At 50.0% G+C, this 11655-nt stretch overlaps 1 protein-coding gene across 3 annotated transcripts in view; it reads left to right on the forward strand.

Moving 5' to 3' along the window:
• The first annotated feature begins 3236 nt into the window (after nt 1-3236).
• The window catches only part of Cpt1a (carnitine palmitoyltransferase 1A), a 64175-nt gene continuing 55756 nt past the window's right edge, over nt 3237-11655 (forward strand). The window contains exon 1 of one of the 3 annotated variants that reach the window (XM_021222459.2): nt 3237-3304. The gene's annotated coding sequence lies outside the window, so the exon portion shown is untranslated. Of the gene's footprint in view, nt 3305-3378; nt 3404-4373; nt 4629-11655 lie in introns of those variants that run through there. The other 2 variants (XM_029537481.1, XM_029537473.1) reach the window with 2 other exon arrangements.

An 11655-nucleotide genomic window follows, 5' to 3' on the forward strand; every position in this document is an offset into this window, starting at 1 on the left:
GAGGACATTTGCACTCTCTGGTGGGAACACCGGGTCACAGAAGAAGCCTCATGGACTCTGAGTTCCTTTTCCCACACTCATCGGCAGCCTTGGGTTTGTTATCCTTGTGACATCGCCACTGTCCTCATGAAACCTGGTGACGCTGGCTAAGCAAATACTACCTCCGCTATTGACTCAAAACGTGGACAGGAGCTCAAAGTTCAAGTTCAGGGGGGCCCAAGGCTTGGAAGAGGAGGGGAGAACACTGCCTCCTGGGATTACAACATTCTTTATTATGGGGTAGAGTTCCCTCAAAACTAGGTCCCATAGCCAAGTCCTCAAATGTCTTAAGCACTTTGGATGGATATCTGTTGGGTGCTGCCAACAGGAAAGGAGGCTAGAGAGAATGACCACGGAGCAGCCGTCCTCTTGGCAAAACAGTGGGGGCTGTGAAAATTCCCTGTCACATATATTAGGTGGGATAGTTAGGGTTGGGATGTCGTTTGGGCTACTACACATAAGACCTTGGCTTCCAGCTCTAGTACTGAAAACAAAACAAAACAAAACAAAAAATGAGGGCTGTGGTAGCTCCGTGGCAGAGCACCTGACTAGCATGCATGCAACCCTACGATTAATCAGCTTATCTTATTCTTTCCATTGTCCTCAAACTTGATATGTGGCCAAGGACGACTTGAACTTCTTGCTGGGATCACAAGTGTGCATCATCATACCCTCTTTATGTGATGTGGGGGATAGGATCTAGGACTTCATGCCTGCTAGACAAGCGCTGTAACACCTAGCCACATCCCCAGCTGTGGTTTGGTTTTTTTTAGATTAAAAATAAATGATGTGTATAGGAGGGTATGTGCACATAAATGCAGGTGCCCATGAAGGCCAGAAGAGGGCGCCAGATCCCCAGGAGCTGGAGTTATAGATGCTTGTGAACTTTGAGACTTGGATGCTGGGAACCAAACTGTGGTCTTGGGCAAGAGTAGTATTCGTACTTAGTTACTGAGTAATTTCCTCCAACTCTGTTTTTGTTTTGTTTTGCTTTGTTTTGTTTTTGAGACAGGCTCACCCTGTAATCTAGGCTGGTCTCCAACTCATATATGATTCTCCTCTCCCAAGTAATGAAATTACAGATGTGAGCCACCACACAGGGCAAACGTATCCATCGTGGGCAGCTGGCACAGTCTATGGGATTAAAACTGAGAAAGAATGTGAAAAATAAACAGGCGAGCTTGAGAAAGGTTATTCTAGATTTGGTGCCAGTTCCTGGTATATTTTCAGCGCTCAGGGAGTTTAGGTTAATGCCCCAAGCTTCCCCATCCCCACCCTGAGGGGCGAGGGGGGGTTAAGCTCTTTATTAATAGCCACCCCGGGAGCTACAGTCCTTGGGAGCAGGGCTATGGTGAGGGTAGAGGAAGGAAAACGAGGTCCCACAGGATAAAACCAGGTGCAGGAGGCTCTGGTTCATTATGGTGCCTCCCCAAGGCAAATGAGGCACGAGGTGCCTGAGCGTTCCTTCTGATGTTGTCTCCGCCCCTGCTCCTGTCCCTCCTGGCCTGCAGGTGGCACAGAGACCGCCCCCGGGAGGGCCTGCGGTCAAGGCCGCGGAGCCTCCGGACAGACAGGGCACAGGGCCAATCCAGAGGGACGCAAAGCAGGACGCCAAGAAAAGAGGAAGTGTCCTTGGGGAGGGGACCGGTTAGGACTGGGGTTCTAGGGAGAGAAGGAAGGGCATTTAAGGTGAGGCCAACAGTCCATGACTTAAAAGGAGCCTTAAGTAGGGAGCAGCAAGAGGTGACACTAGAGCCATCAAGGCCGATGAGGCCCCGGGGGACAGCAGAAACTGTTTCCAGATAGCACCTCCGCAGTACCAGCCACATGTCGTACTTGTCTCTCTGCTCCCACGCTCAGGACCAGGTGCTCAGACAAGGATGCTTAAGAAGGACAACGGCCAGCCTGGTCTACAAAGTGAGTTCCAGGACAGCCAGGACAGTTTCGAGAAACCTGTCTCGAAAAACCAAAAAAAAAAAAAAAAAAAAAAAAAAAAGAAAGGCCAAAGGCGTTTGGGTGTGTGTCAGAACAATGAAGGCAAGTGAAAGACCCCGATTCTCTATGAATCCCTTCACATAAACTAAGTAAAAATCTCAAAGTTACACCCAACAATCGCCTGGCCTTTTAAATAATAGAGGTGTAGGTGTTGAGATACAGCAACAGTTAACAGTTGGGGGCGGGATCAAGGGGAACTTTCATTTTCTCTACGGAACCCTTCCACAGTAATGCAGGGAAAGATGGAGGCAAACAGGGCTCTTCCATGACCAGGCGTGCTGGACCTCAGAGCGGAGGCTCTTCCTTCTTCAGCGCATTTATGGAGAGCTTGCTACACGCAGGGCGTGGAGCTGCAGCCTGGGAGGGCGCCCCATATGGCGGGTAAAGTGCCTTGCCACGTCTGGCCGGACTTCTCTGCACCCTAGTCACAACTCACCCTGCAACCTTCGTTCCCCGTGTACTTCCAGCGATCCCCCTCCAGAAGCCACTCAGTCCGAGGTTCCAATCACTCCCCTACTGACACCTATACGTTCTCGGCGTTCAAAGAGTACTTTGATTCCGTTGCTTTTTGGCGCAGAGACTTGAATCCAGAACCTTACACAGTCCAGGAATGCACGGCATTGTGAGCTACACCACACACCCTAATTACTCCGCAGATGAGGGTTTTTTTTTTTTTTCCGTGACGATTTTATCCCAGGGAGACTATGAGTGTGTTGGCCTCTGGCGCCAACCTGCCCCCGGATGACAAACATCTGTTCTCAGACTTGGAACCTGAGCTTACTTCTTCATTCTGTGATGTTAGACAAGCTGTTCTTTTTTCCCTCCAAGCGCCCCACCCCCTTTTTAAAAATAATCAACCAAACAAACCAAAAGTCTGGAGCAGAAACAGCATAACCCCCGCAGGGTTGCAGAGAAGTTTACATGCCGGTGAGTGTAAACCGCGAGTGTAAACCAGAACCAGGCATGGTGCAAAGAGCTTTTATGGACATGGCTTTAATGAGTTGGTCCCTTTTGTATATGAAGAAACTGAGGCTCGCAAGGTAAGGAATGTTGTCCTAGGTCTGCTGTTGGCAAGCTCGGATCTTAGCCTCAGTTTCCTTACTGAACTCCTCCCTGCAGCCCCGCCCCGTCCAGGCCCCGCCCCGTCCTGCCCGCGCCGCAGCCGGGCCCGGCTCAGCCAATCACCCGCAGCGCGCGTCGGTGCGCCTGGTCTCGCCCGCCCCGGCCCGAACTCCGCTCGCTCATTCCGCCGCCGCCGTCTGCAGACTCGGTAAGACACGGCTAGGGCAGCGCTGCGGTACCGCCCTGGGCTGGGCGCGCGGGTGTCATCCTTAGGAGCGCGGAGGGAGACCCAGACTGTGCCCGTAGGGTACGCGTGAGCCGCGCATTGGAGAAGCAGAGGGCACCCCCTCCCCCGCGCAGTGACGGATCTAGGGGATCCCGGGACGGGAGGAAAGATGCTTGGTCCCCACACTGGGCAAGATGCCTCCACTCGGGACGCGTGGGACCTCGGCTCGTGGTGTCCAGCCCCACGGTGGATTCTCTCACCGCGTGGGTTTGGGGTCCTCATTGCTCTGTGAAGGATGCTCAGGATTAGGCATGACTCCTTGGTCCCTGACCAGTAGGGGCAACAACTCCCTGTCTGACCCCTTCTCACTTTCCACTCCGCGGGTGGCTTGGGGCCAGTATGGACGCCGAGCCCTTCTCCAGGCCCTTTCCACCCGCTACTCTGCAGGTGGATTGGTTCTCGGGGTCCGTGAGGGTCGGGCTCGGCAGTAGGAAGGATGCTCTGACAGGAGACTTGGCAGGTGGCCTGTACCCTCTCTCCGTGCGGGTCCCTGCAGTACAGCCTTCGGGACACACCCTTGGCGCAGAGGCTTAAGTGTTTTGCACCCCTCACCCGCTGTCTTGCCCGGGGTTCAAGGGCAGGTGGGTGTCAGAGACTGCCCAAGGTCGCGCCGGGACCAGAGCCCGGGAGGGTGGGGGCGTCACGTGACTTGGCCTGAATGAACTTGGCCTGGGACAGCCGGATAGCGCGGTCTGGGCAGCCAGGCTGTGCCCTAACAGCCGGTACCCTTCGTTTTTCTTCATCTTATTGTGAACCGGGTCTGGTTTTCGTTGATGTCACAGAACACAGATGAAGGCTCAGGTTTTTAAGGAGTTAAAAATTTCCTAGTGTGAACCAGGCTATATACAATCAAGCTCAGTACTCTCAACTCTGGGCCGACTCACGTTCTGTGCATTCAGATAGTTGTCCAAGGCAGATTTTAGTCGGAAACTTCTAACTTTGGAAGTTCGCAAATAAAATGAAAGTGAGTTTAGAAGCCTTTCGGAACGCGTATTTGGTTACAGCATTTTGTTGCATAGGCGTCTGGTTTCTGGTCATTCCTGATATTCAAGCGTGTTTATCACTGTCAAAACCACAAGCCAAATGACTAAAACACAGCTTTGGCCTTTTATTTGTGCCAGCAGGCACACATCACCACCACCCCCTTCCTAGTCGGTCGACTCAGGGCTCTGTGAGGACCTAAAGCAGAGAGAGGACTGTGGTGTGCGGAGGACAGTGCTTGCTCCGGGGCAGTGCAGAGCAGTAGGTAGGTCTGGGCAGCGTCCGTATTCAGTCTTTGGCTAGACTGGTTTTGCTGCAGCACCCTGAGTTCTTTTGTCATGTAAATTATTGTTTTTCTTAACTATGATGCCTCGCTAGACTTAACTTTACACTTGAATTTTCTCTTTTATCTATTTATTTACTTTTAAAAATTGAGATAGGGTCTCATGTAACAGGCTGGTCTCCAGCCTGCTCTGTACCCAAGGTTGGCTTTGAACCCCCATCTCCTTCCTGCACCCACCCCTAAGTGCGGTGATTAGAGGCGTGCATCGCCACGCCCGGCTTTGAACTCCTTAACCGCCTTGGGAATCGAAGCTCCGGTTAGGTTTAAAGTGGCCGAAGCGGCTCCCTGCACAAGACAAAACCTTGCGAGTTTGAGCTAGAAAGCCACCTGACTGCAGATGAGGGGTGGAACGCCTCCCTTCCGCCGCCGCTGCGCTTGGCCCTGACCCAGTGGTCACGGAACCGGCAGGCCTGATTCTCTCGGGAGTTTGGGGCGCTGGCCGGAGCTTAGCCAACCCTGATTCCTCTTGCCCGTTTTGCCCATTCATAAAAGCGCTGCAATTTTTACTTTATTTTCCCCTTGGGTTTCGCAGCGAAACCCTTCGAGGCACGGTGCCGGCTGGCTGTTTTGTTGTATGCGACAGCTGTCCTCGGACAAAGCGGGTCGGTGGCTCCGGGATGGCGCACTGGGATGGCAGCGGCGACGCGTCGCTCCGGAAGGCCTGCGTGGGCTCGGCCGGTGGAACAGGATCCGAGCGCCCCGGACGCGCCAGCACGGGGGCGGGGCTCCCGTAACCTTTCCCCTACTTTTCTCAGCCGTCACGTGACCCCGGCCGGGTTGGGGGGAAGGGGCGGGGCGGGGCGGGGCGGGAAGCCGCGGTTGCTAGTGCCCTTCCCTTCCCCAGCGCCTTGAACTTGCAGTGTGGATCTGCAGGCGGCTAGAGCCACGGGACTCTCCTGTACTTTGACCGTTTGAAGGTTTTTTTTTTTTTTTTGGTTAAAAAATATGTTTAATCACTCTGCATAGAGATTTACCGGTAGGCCCGAGTCTTACAGCTGTTGGAAGTCTGCATTTGAACTAGTTTAGAATAAAATGGTAGTCCAAGGTGGATCGTTTTAAAGTGTGTTTAGCAGATGTCCAGTCCCCCGAAGGAGGGAGAGTCGCTCGAATCTGGGAGTTAAGGGACAGCCTGGGAATAGGCAAAGATCCATCCTCAGCTCAGGAAAGAAGAAAAAGGGAGGTGGGGTATTAAGCCGGTGGTGCGCCTAGTAAGCTTAAAAAGGATTACTGCACACTTGAATTAATGCCAATTTAAGCTCTTAGTGCAAGAATTTTTGTTGTTTGGAAAATAAGCCTGCTGCCAAGCCTGACGACCTGAGTTCGATCCATGAACTCGAAGGGTGAAAATGATCCCGACTTCTGCACACTGTGCTATAGTGTGCGCTCAACCGCCACCAAAAATAAATAAGATACATGGTTTTGTTTTAAGTAAAAAGCAATACCAAGCATATTGTGCAAAGTTAAAGAGGCGAAAATGGGATGCCGCACGGTCATCTCTTTACTCAGTAGTTATTGCAGAGGCCACCACTGTGAGCAGTTCATTCAGGACTGTGATGGTGTATACCTGTACCATCTAACTCTTGGGAGGTGGATAGAAGAGAGCCAGACTTAAGGCCAGCTACCACTTATCCGTGAGTTGGAGTCCTGTGTGGGATACACAAGAACTTGTCTCTAAACCAAATCTAGACTGCAAAGTTTGTTTATTTTTTTAATACCTTACCTAACACAAGGAGTAAGTTCTGCTTGTTGGTTTCAAATATTTGTTGCCTTTTGTACTCTTCACCTTGAACCCCGTGCAAATATTGAGGCGGACATTGGGTCCCCGCTGGCCCTGGGTTAAGGCCAGCTTTGCCCTGTTGGGGTAACGTGGCAGCCTGGTTCTGAGAAGTGCCCACCCACCCTTTGCCCTTTTTGTGCGAGTTGTTCTGACCTTCAGGAATGTTTTTCGGAAGTTAATAGCAGCGGGCATGCTGCCCATTTCGGGCCCCGACACCTGGGTAACTGCCACTTAGAAGGTTGGGAAACAGGGTGGCTGCTGACCTTGCTCTGAGGAGTGTCAACCCGTGTTGCACACAGACCCACTTAGGTAGAAATGTAAGGGCACCTTGGTGTGGTGCAAAACACCTATAATCCTTGGGTTTGGGGGATGGTGCTGAGGCAGGGGGATTCCATGACTCCATAGCGAGACCTTGACTCAAAAAATAAAGTTAAACAAACCAAACCAAACCCAGCAAAGACAGGATTAGGCTGGGTTGTCCATGCCTATAATCCCAGCCCTTAGTAGGTGGAGACAGAAAATTAGTAGTTCAAGATCAGTGTCAGTGATGTACCTGGTTTAGAGCTAGCATGGACTACATAAGACCTGTCTCAAAAACAAGACAAAATACTGTGTTATGCACTGGTGTAATGCATTGGTGTTAATGCACTGGTGTTATACACTGATGTTATATATTGGAGTTATGCACTGGTGTAATGCATTGGTGTTAATGCACTGGTGTTATATATTGGAGTTATGCACTGGTGTTATGCATTGGTGTTAATGCACTGGTGTTATACACTGGTGTTATGCATTGGTATTATACACTGGTGTTATGCACTGGTGTTATATATTGGAGTTATGCACTGGTGTAATGCATTGTGTTGTGCACTGGTGTTATATATTGGAGTTATGCACTGGTGTTGTGCATTGACTGTGGCACTTAGGAAAACAAAGGTCATCTATACTTTTTCTGTCCCTTCCTCCTCCATGTGTGGTCCAAGGAGCTGAGTCTCACCTCTGTTTCTTAAGTCCCTCTATAATTTGTCTTCCTCAGTCTCCCTGACCCTGTGCAGGCCTGCAAATCCTTGCTGAAGGAAGGACAGTTTGGGGTGCCCTTTCTCCACTGGACTGATCCAGCCTACTGATGTTAAGGGGGTGAGGGCCTTTTGGAAGTTTCACTGGTTACACCCCTAGAAGTTAATGCCTGAGAGGAAGGGCTTAGAGGAAGTGGTTGGGCCCCTGCCTCGGTGCGCTTCCATGGTCTGTGGCTCTGGGCTGACTTGCCTGACATCCCTGTTCCCGTCCAGGCCACATGCTCTCTGCAGTGACCACGTCCACACCCACCTCTCTTCTTTTAGGGTTCCCTTGGCGTTGGGTAAAGCCATGAATAGAGAAGTCAACAAGCCTGAAGGGATATTCCTATGTCTACAGGACAGGGACACTGAGTGACTACCCATAACCCTGTCCCCTTGAAACAAGGGTCTCACTATGTAGTCCTGGCTAACCTGAAACTCACTATGTAAACCAGGCTAACCTTGAACTTCTAATCCTCTTGCCTCCACTTCAGATAAAAACTTGGCCCTTTATGAAACTGGCAGGTTTATTATCATGCTCACCCCTAGCTTCCCAGCAGCTGCCCCTGGAAATGCTACAAGGAAGGTCTAGTTCGGAGCCCATTGTGTCCTGTGGGTCTGTGAAGGTATTCTGAGAAGAAATGAATGAGTTGCCCATGTTAGTCAGAGTTAGAAGATAGGCTGACCCTGAAGCATTGAGCTGGGTGGGCCTTGGGGGAAAGAGCCAGGATAGACACCCACTTTCTTGAAGGACAAGTGTTGACTGCTCAGGCTCCTGCTGGGATGACAGAGTGTGGCCTTGTATTAAAGAGCCCATTCTGCGTTTGCACACCCTAGTATCCTTCGGTTGATGGTAGCTCAGGCGGTCTGTTCCACCCTGTGCTGATAAAGCGTATGAGAGAGGCTGATGTTTATCAGTAAGCTGTAGATCTGGAAGTGAACCCAGGTCTGTGTTGTAGCCACTCTCTCACCTGCTGTCACAGAGCAGGACTCTTAGTGGCGGCCACCACCCCTAAACAGGCAGACCTAGACTGACATTGAAATGCGCGCATGTCTGGGTATTCATTTCCTTCTCTGGAGGATGGCAGCTCTGATACTTGCTCTCCCGTGTCCCTTGAGTCCCAGGAGACCCCATTAAGGAGTGAGACCTCAGTCTCAGTGTTCAGATGACAAAGATAGACTGATCTCTAAGTTTGAGGCTGGCCTTGTCTTCCCGCAGTATGACCTATGCATAATCGTGAACTTTAGAATGCCTTGTATATTTATTTATTTATTTATTTATTTATTTATTTATTTATTTATTATATGTAAGTACACTGTAGCTGTCTTCAGACACCCCAGAAGAGGGCATCAGATCTCATTACAGATGGTTGTGAGCTACCATGTGGTTGCTGGGATTTGAACTCATGACCTACAGAAGAGCAGTCGGCACTCTTAACCACTGAGCCATCTTTCCAGCCCTTCGAATGCCTTTTTTAAAAAAAGGATTTATTTTATTCTTCTTTCTTTCTTTTTTTTTTTGTTTTTACTCAGGATCACTATGTATATAGCCTTTACTAGCCTGGAACTTGCTACATAGACCAGGCTGGTCTCTCCCTCCAAAGTGCTGGGATTAAAGTGTGCCACCACACACGGTGTTTTGTTTTGTTTTGGTTTGGTTTACATTTTTAACGTTTTTTTATTTTCGAGTGTGCTATGCATCTCTGTGTTCACACCTGAGTTCAGGTGCCTCTGCTCCTCTGGGGCTGGAGACAGGCAGTTGTAAGCTGCAGAGGTGGGTGCTACGAGCTGTGCTCACTCCTCTGTAGAGCAGCGGGCACTCTTAGCCTCCCTCTAGCCTGGTCCCTGATGCCTGAAAACACCACACATCCCATGGAAAGTGAATTCAGGAGGCTGGCTTTGGATCTTCTCCTGAGGCTAATGAGGTGAAGTGCCATCTTCCATGTGACCCTGGGTGACTTCAGCATGACCCCACAACTGTGAGGAGAACCAGAGCCCCTTCACAGGACATCATGTTGCTAAGGTGTGACAGGCGAGCAGTAGATTGGATGGACTCTGTGTTTTTCCTTTTTTTCCCCCCCCTGTATGGAGACTGGCTATGAGGATTATTGATGAACTCCTGTGGTAGAGTGTGGAACGCAGCATAGGGAACACAGGGAAAGCCCTCAGGGGTATAGGGCCTACTACTTGTCCAGGGGATCACAACTGATGATATATTTGTGCCCTCAGCTGACTTATTTTTCCAGAGTGTTGGTACATGGTATAATCCCAGGGCTCTGAAGAGAAAGGAAGGCAGAAGGAAGGCAGATCACTGTGAGCTTAAAGTCAGCTTGGTATATACAGTTAGTGCCAGGGCTACATAATGAGAACTTACCCTGTCCTTAAAGAAAAAGAAAGATTCATTTTAATATTCTCTGTGTGTGTGTGTTTGTATGTCTGTGGGTCTGTGTGTGCATCGCTCGAGCGCACTGACTCTGAGTCCGAGGAGGTTATATTCTAGAACTGGAGTTAGAGGTGGTTGTGAGCTGCCCCACATTGGTGCTAGAAACTGAACTCAGGTTTTCTGCCAACAGCAGACATTCTTAATCCCTAAGCCATGTGTCTCCAGCCCCATCTAACAGCAGTTTCTACCTGGAGGTGGCCTGTGGCATGTGACCCCTGCTGCTATTCATCAGAACATTTGTAGATACAGGTTCTAGACACCAGTGTCAGGATTGCACCTGGAGGTTTTCCGGTGGTCACCGTGTTCTGCATTGCTTGTTTTGCAGATCTCAGGTTGCTGAGGTGACAAAACATGGACATGATGTGCAGGACAGTCCCTGAGGATTTGGGAACGTGTATAGGGACAGTGGTATGAAGAGAAGTTCAGTTTCCTTGAGCTAGTAGATGCATGCCACTTCCTGGCAGTCAAGAATTCAGGCTGGCATCCTGTTCTGGCAAGATTGGATCCATGTGCTGTTTCAGAATGGATGGGGTAGACTGTTAGCCTTGTTAAAGTGTATTTCACTTATCATTAAAAATCTTGACTTTTTTTTTTTTTTTGTATTGTGAGGCAGAGGAGTGTGTGTGTGACACACACACACACTCGAGAGACCTGTGAGGAGGTCAGAGGACAGTTTGTCGGACTTGGTTCTCTCCCTCTCCTGTGCAGGTCTCTTGAGGACTGAGCTCAGTTGACTTGGCAGCAAGAACCTTCTTGCTGGCCCCCTTTGTTACTTTGCTTTGCAGATTTTGAGACAGAGTTATGTATGCATGGTGAGCTTAAGCTCTCTGTAGTTGAGGACAATCTGATCACCCTGCCTCCCGCTCTTGAGTACTGGGATTACAGGTCTGTGCCACCAAGCCTGCTTTAGTGGCCTTAGAGATGCAGGGTCATTTGGACTTCCTGCGTGCTAGGCATGCACTCTGTCAACTAAGCCATATCCCCAGGCCTGGCTACTTCCCTTAGAAGTGTATCCTCTGGTGGCTTCCCCTAAGTCTATTTTGCCGAAGTCACATTTCTCTGATTGCCATTTCTTAATGATGTGGTGCAGGCTACAGCCTAAATTGGACTTTGCTTTACTTCGAACTTTTCTTCATTTTTACAGGGTCTTACTAGCTCTGGCTGGCTTAGAACTGGAGATGTAGACCAGGCTGGCCCCAAATGTACCTCAATCCTTCTGCCTGCTGGGATTACAGGCGAGCACCACCACACCCGGCTTTTATTTCATTATTGTTGTTATTATTTTACAAGGAGGCAGGGTCTCTGTGGCCTCGGCTGGCTTTGTGGCCACGGATGCCTTTGCATTCCTGATTCTGTTGCCTTCAGCTCCCAAGTGCTGGAGCTGGAATAGTTTGGCATCCTGTCCAGCTTGGGTTTTTACAGTGTGTGGTAGGTGGGAGTTCTGTTGTTATTTGGGGGAATGTAGACCTAATTGAAAATAGATTGAAATTTTATTTTCACCATCTCAAAACTAACCCTGCTTAGCTTCTTTTAAAAATCAGACCATTTAAAATGGTATAGCCGGGCAGTGGTGGCGCATGCCTTTAATCCCAGCATTTGGGAGGCAGAGGCAGGCGGATTTCTGAGTTCAAGGCCAGCCTGGTCTACAGAGTGAGTTCCAGGACAGCCAGGGCT

Source organism: Mus pahari, chromosome 1 (genome assembly GCF_900095145.1).
Source record: "Mus pahari chromosome 1, PAHARI_EIJ_v1.1, whole genome shotgun sequence".
Classification (NCBI taxonomy): Eukaryota; Metazoa; Chordata; class Mammalia; order Rodentia; family Muridae; genus Mus; species Mus pahari.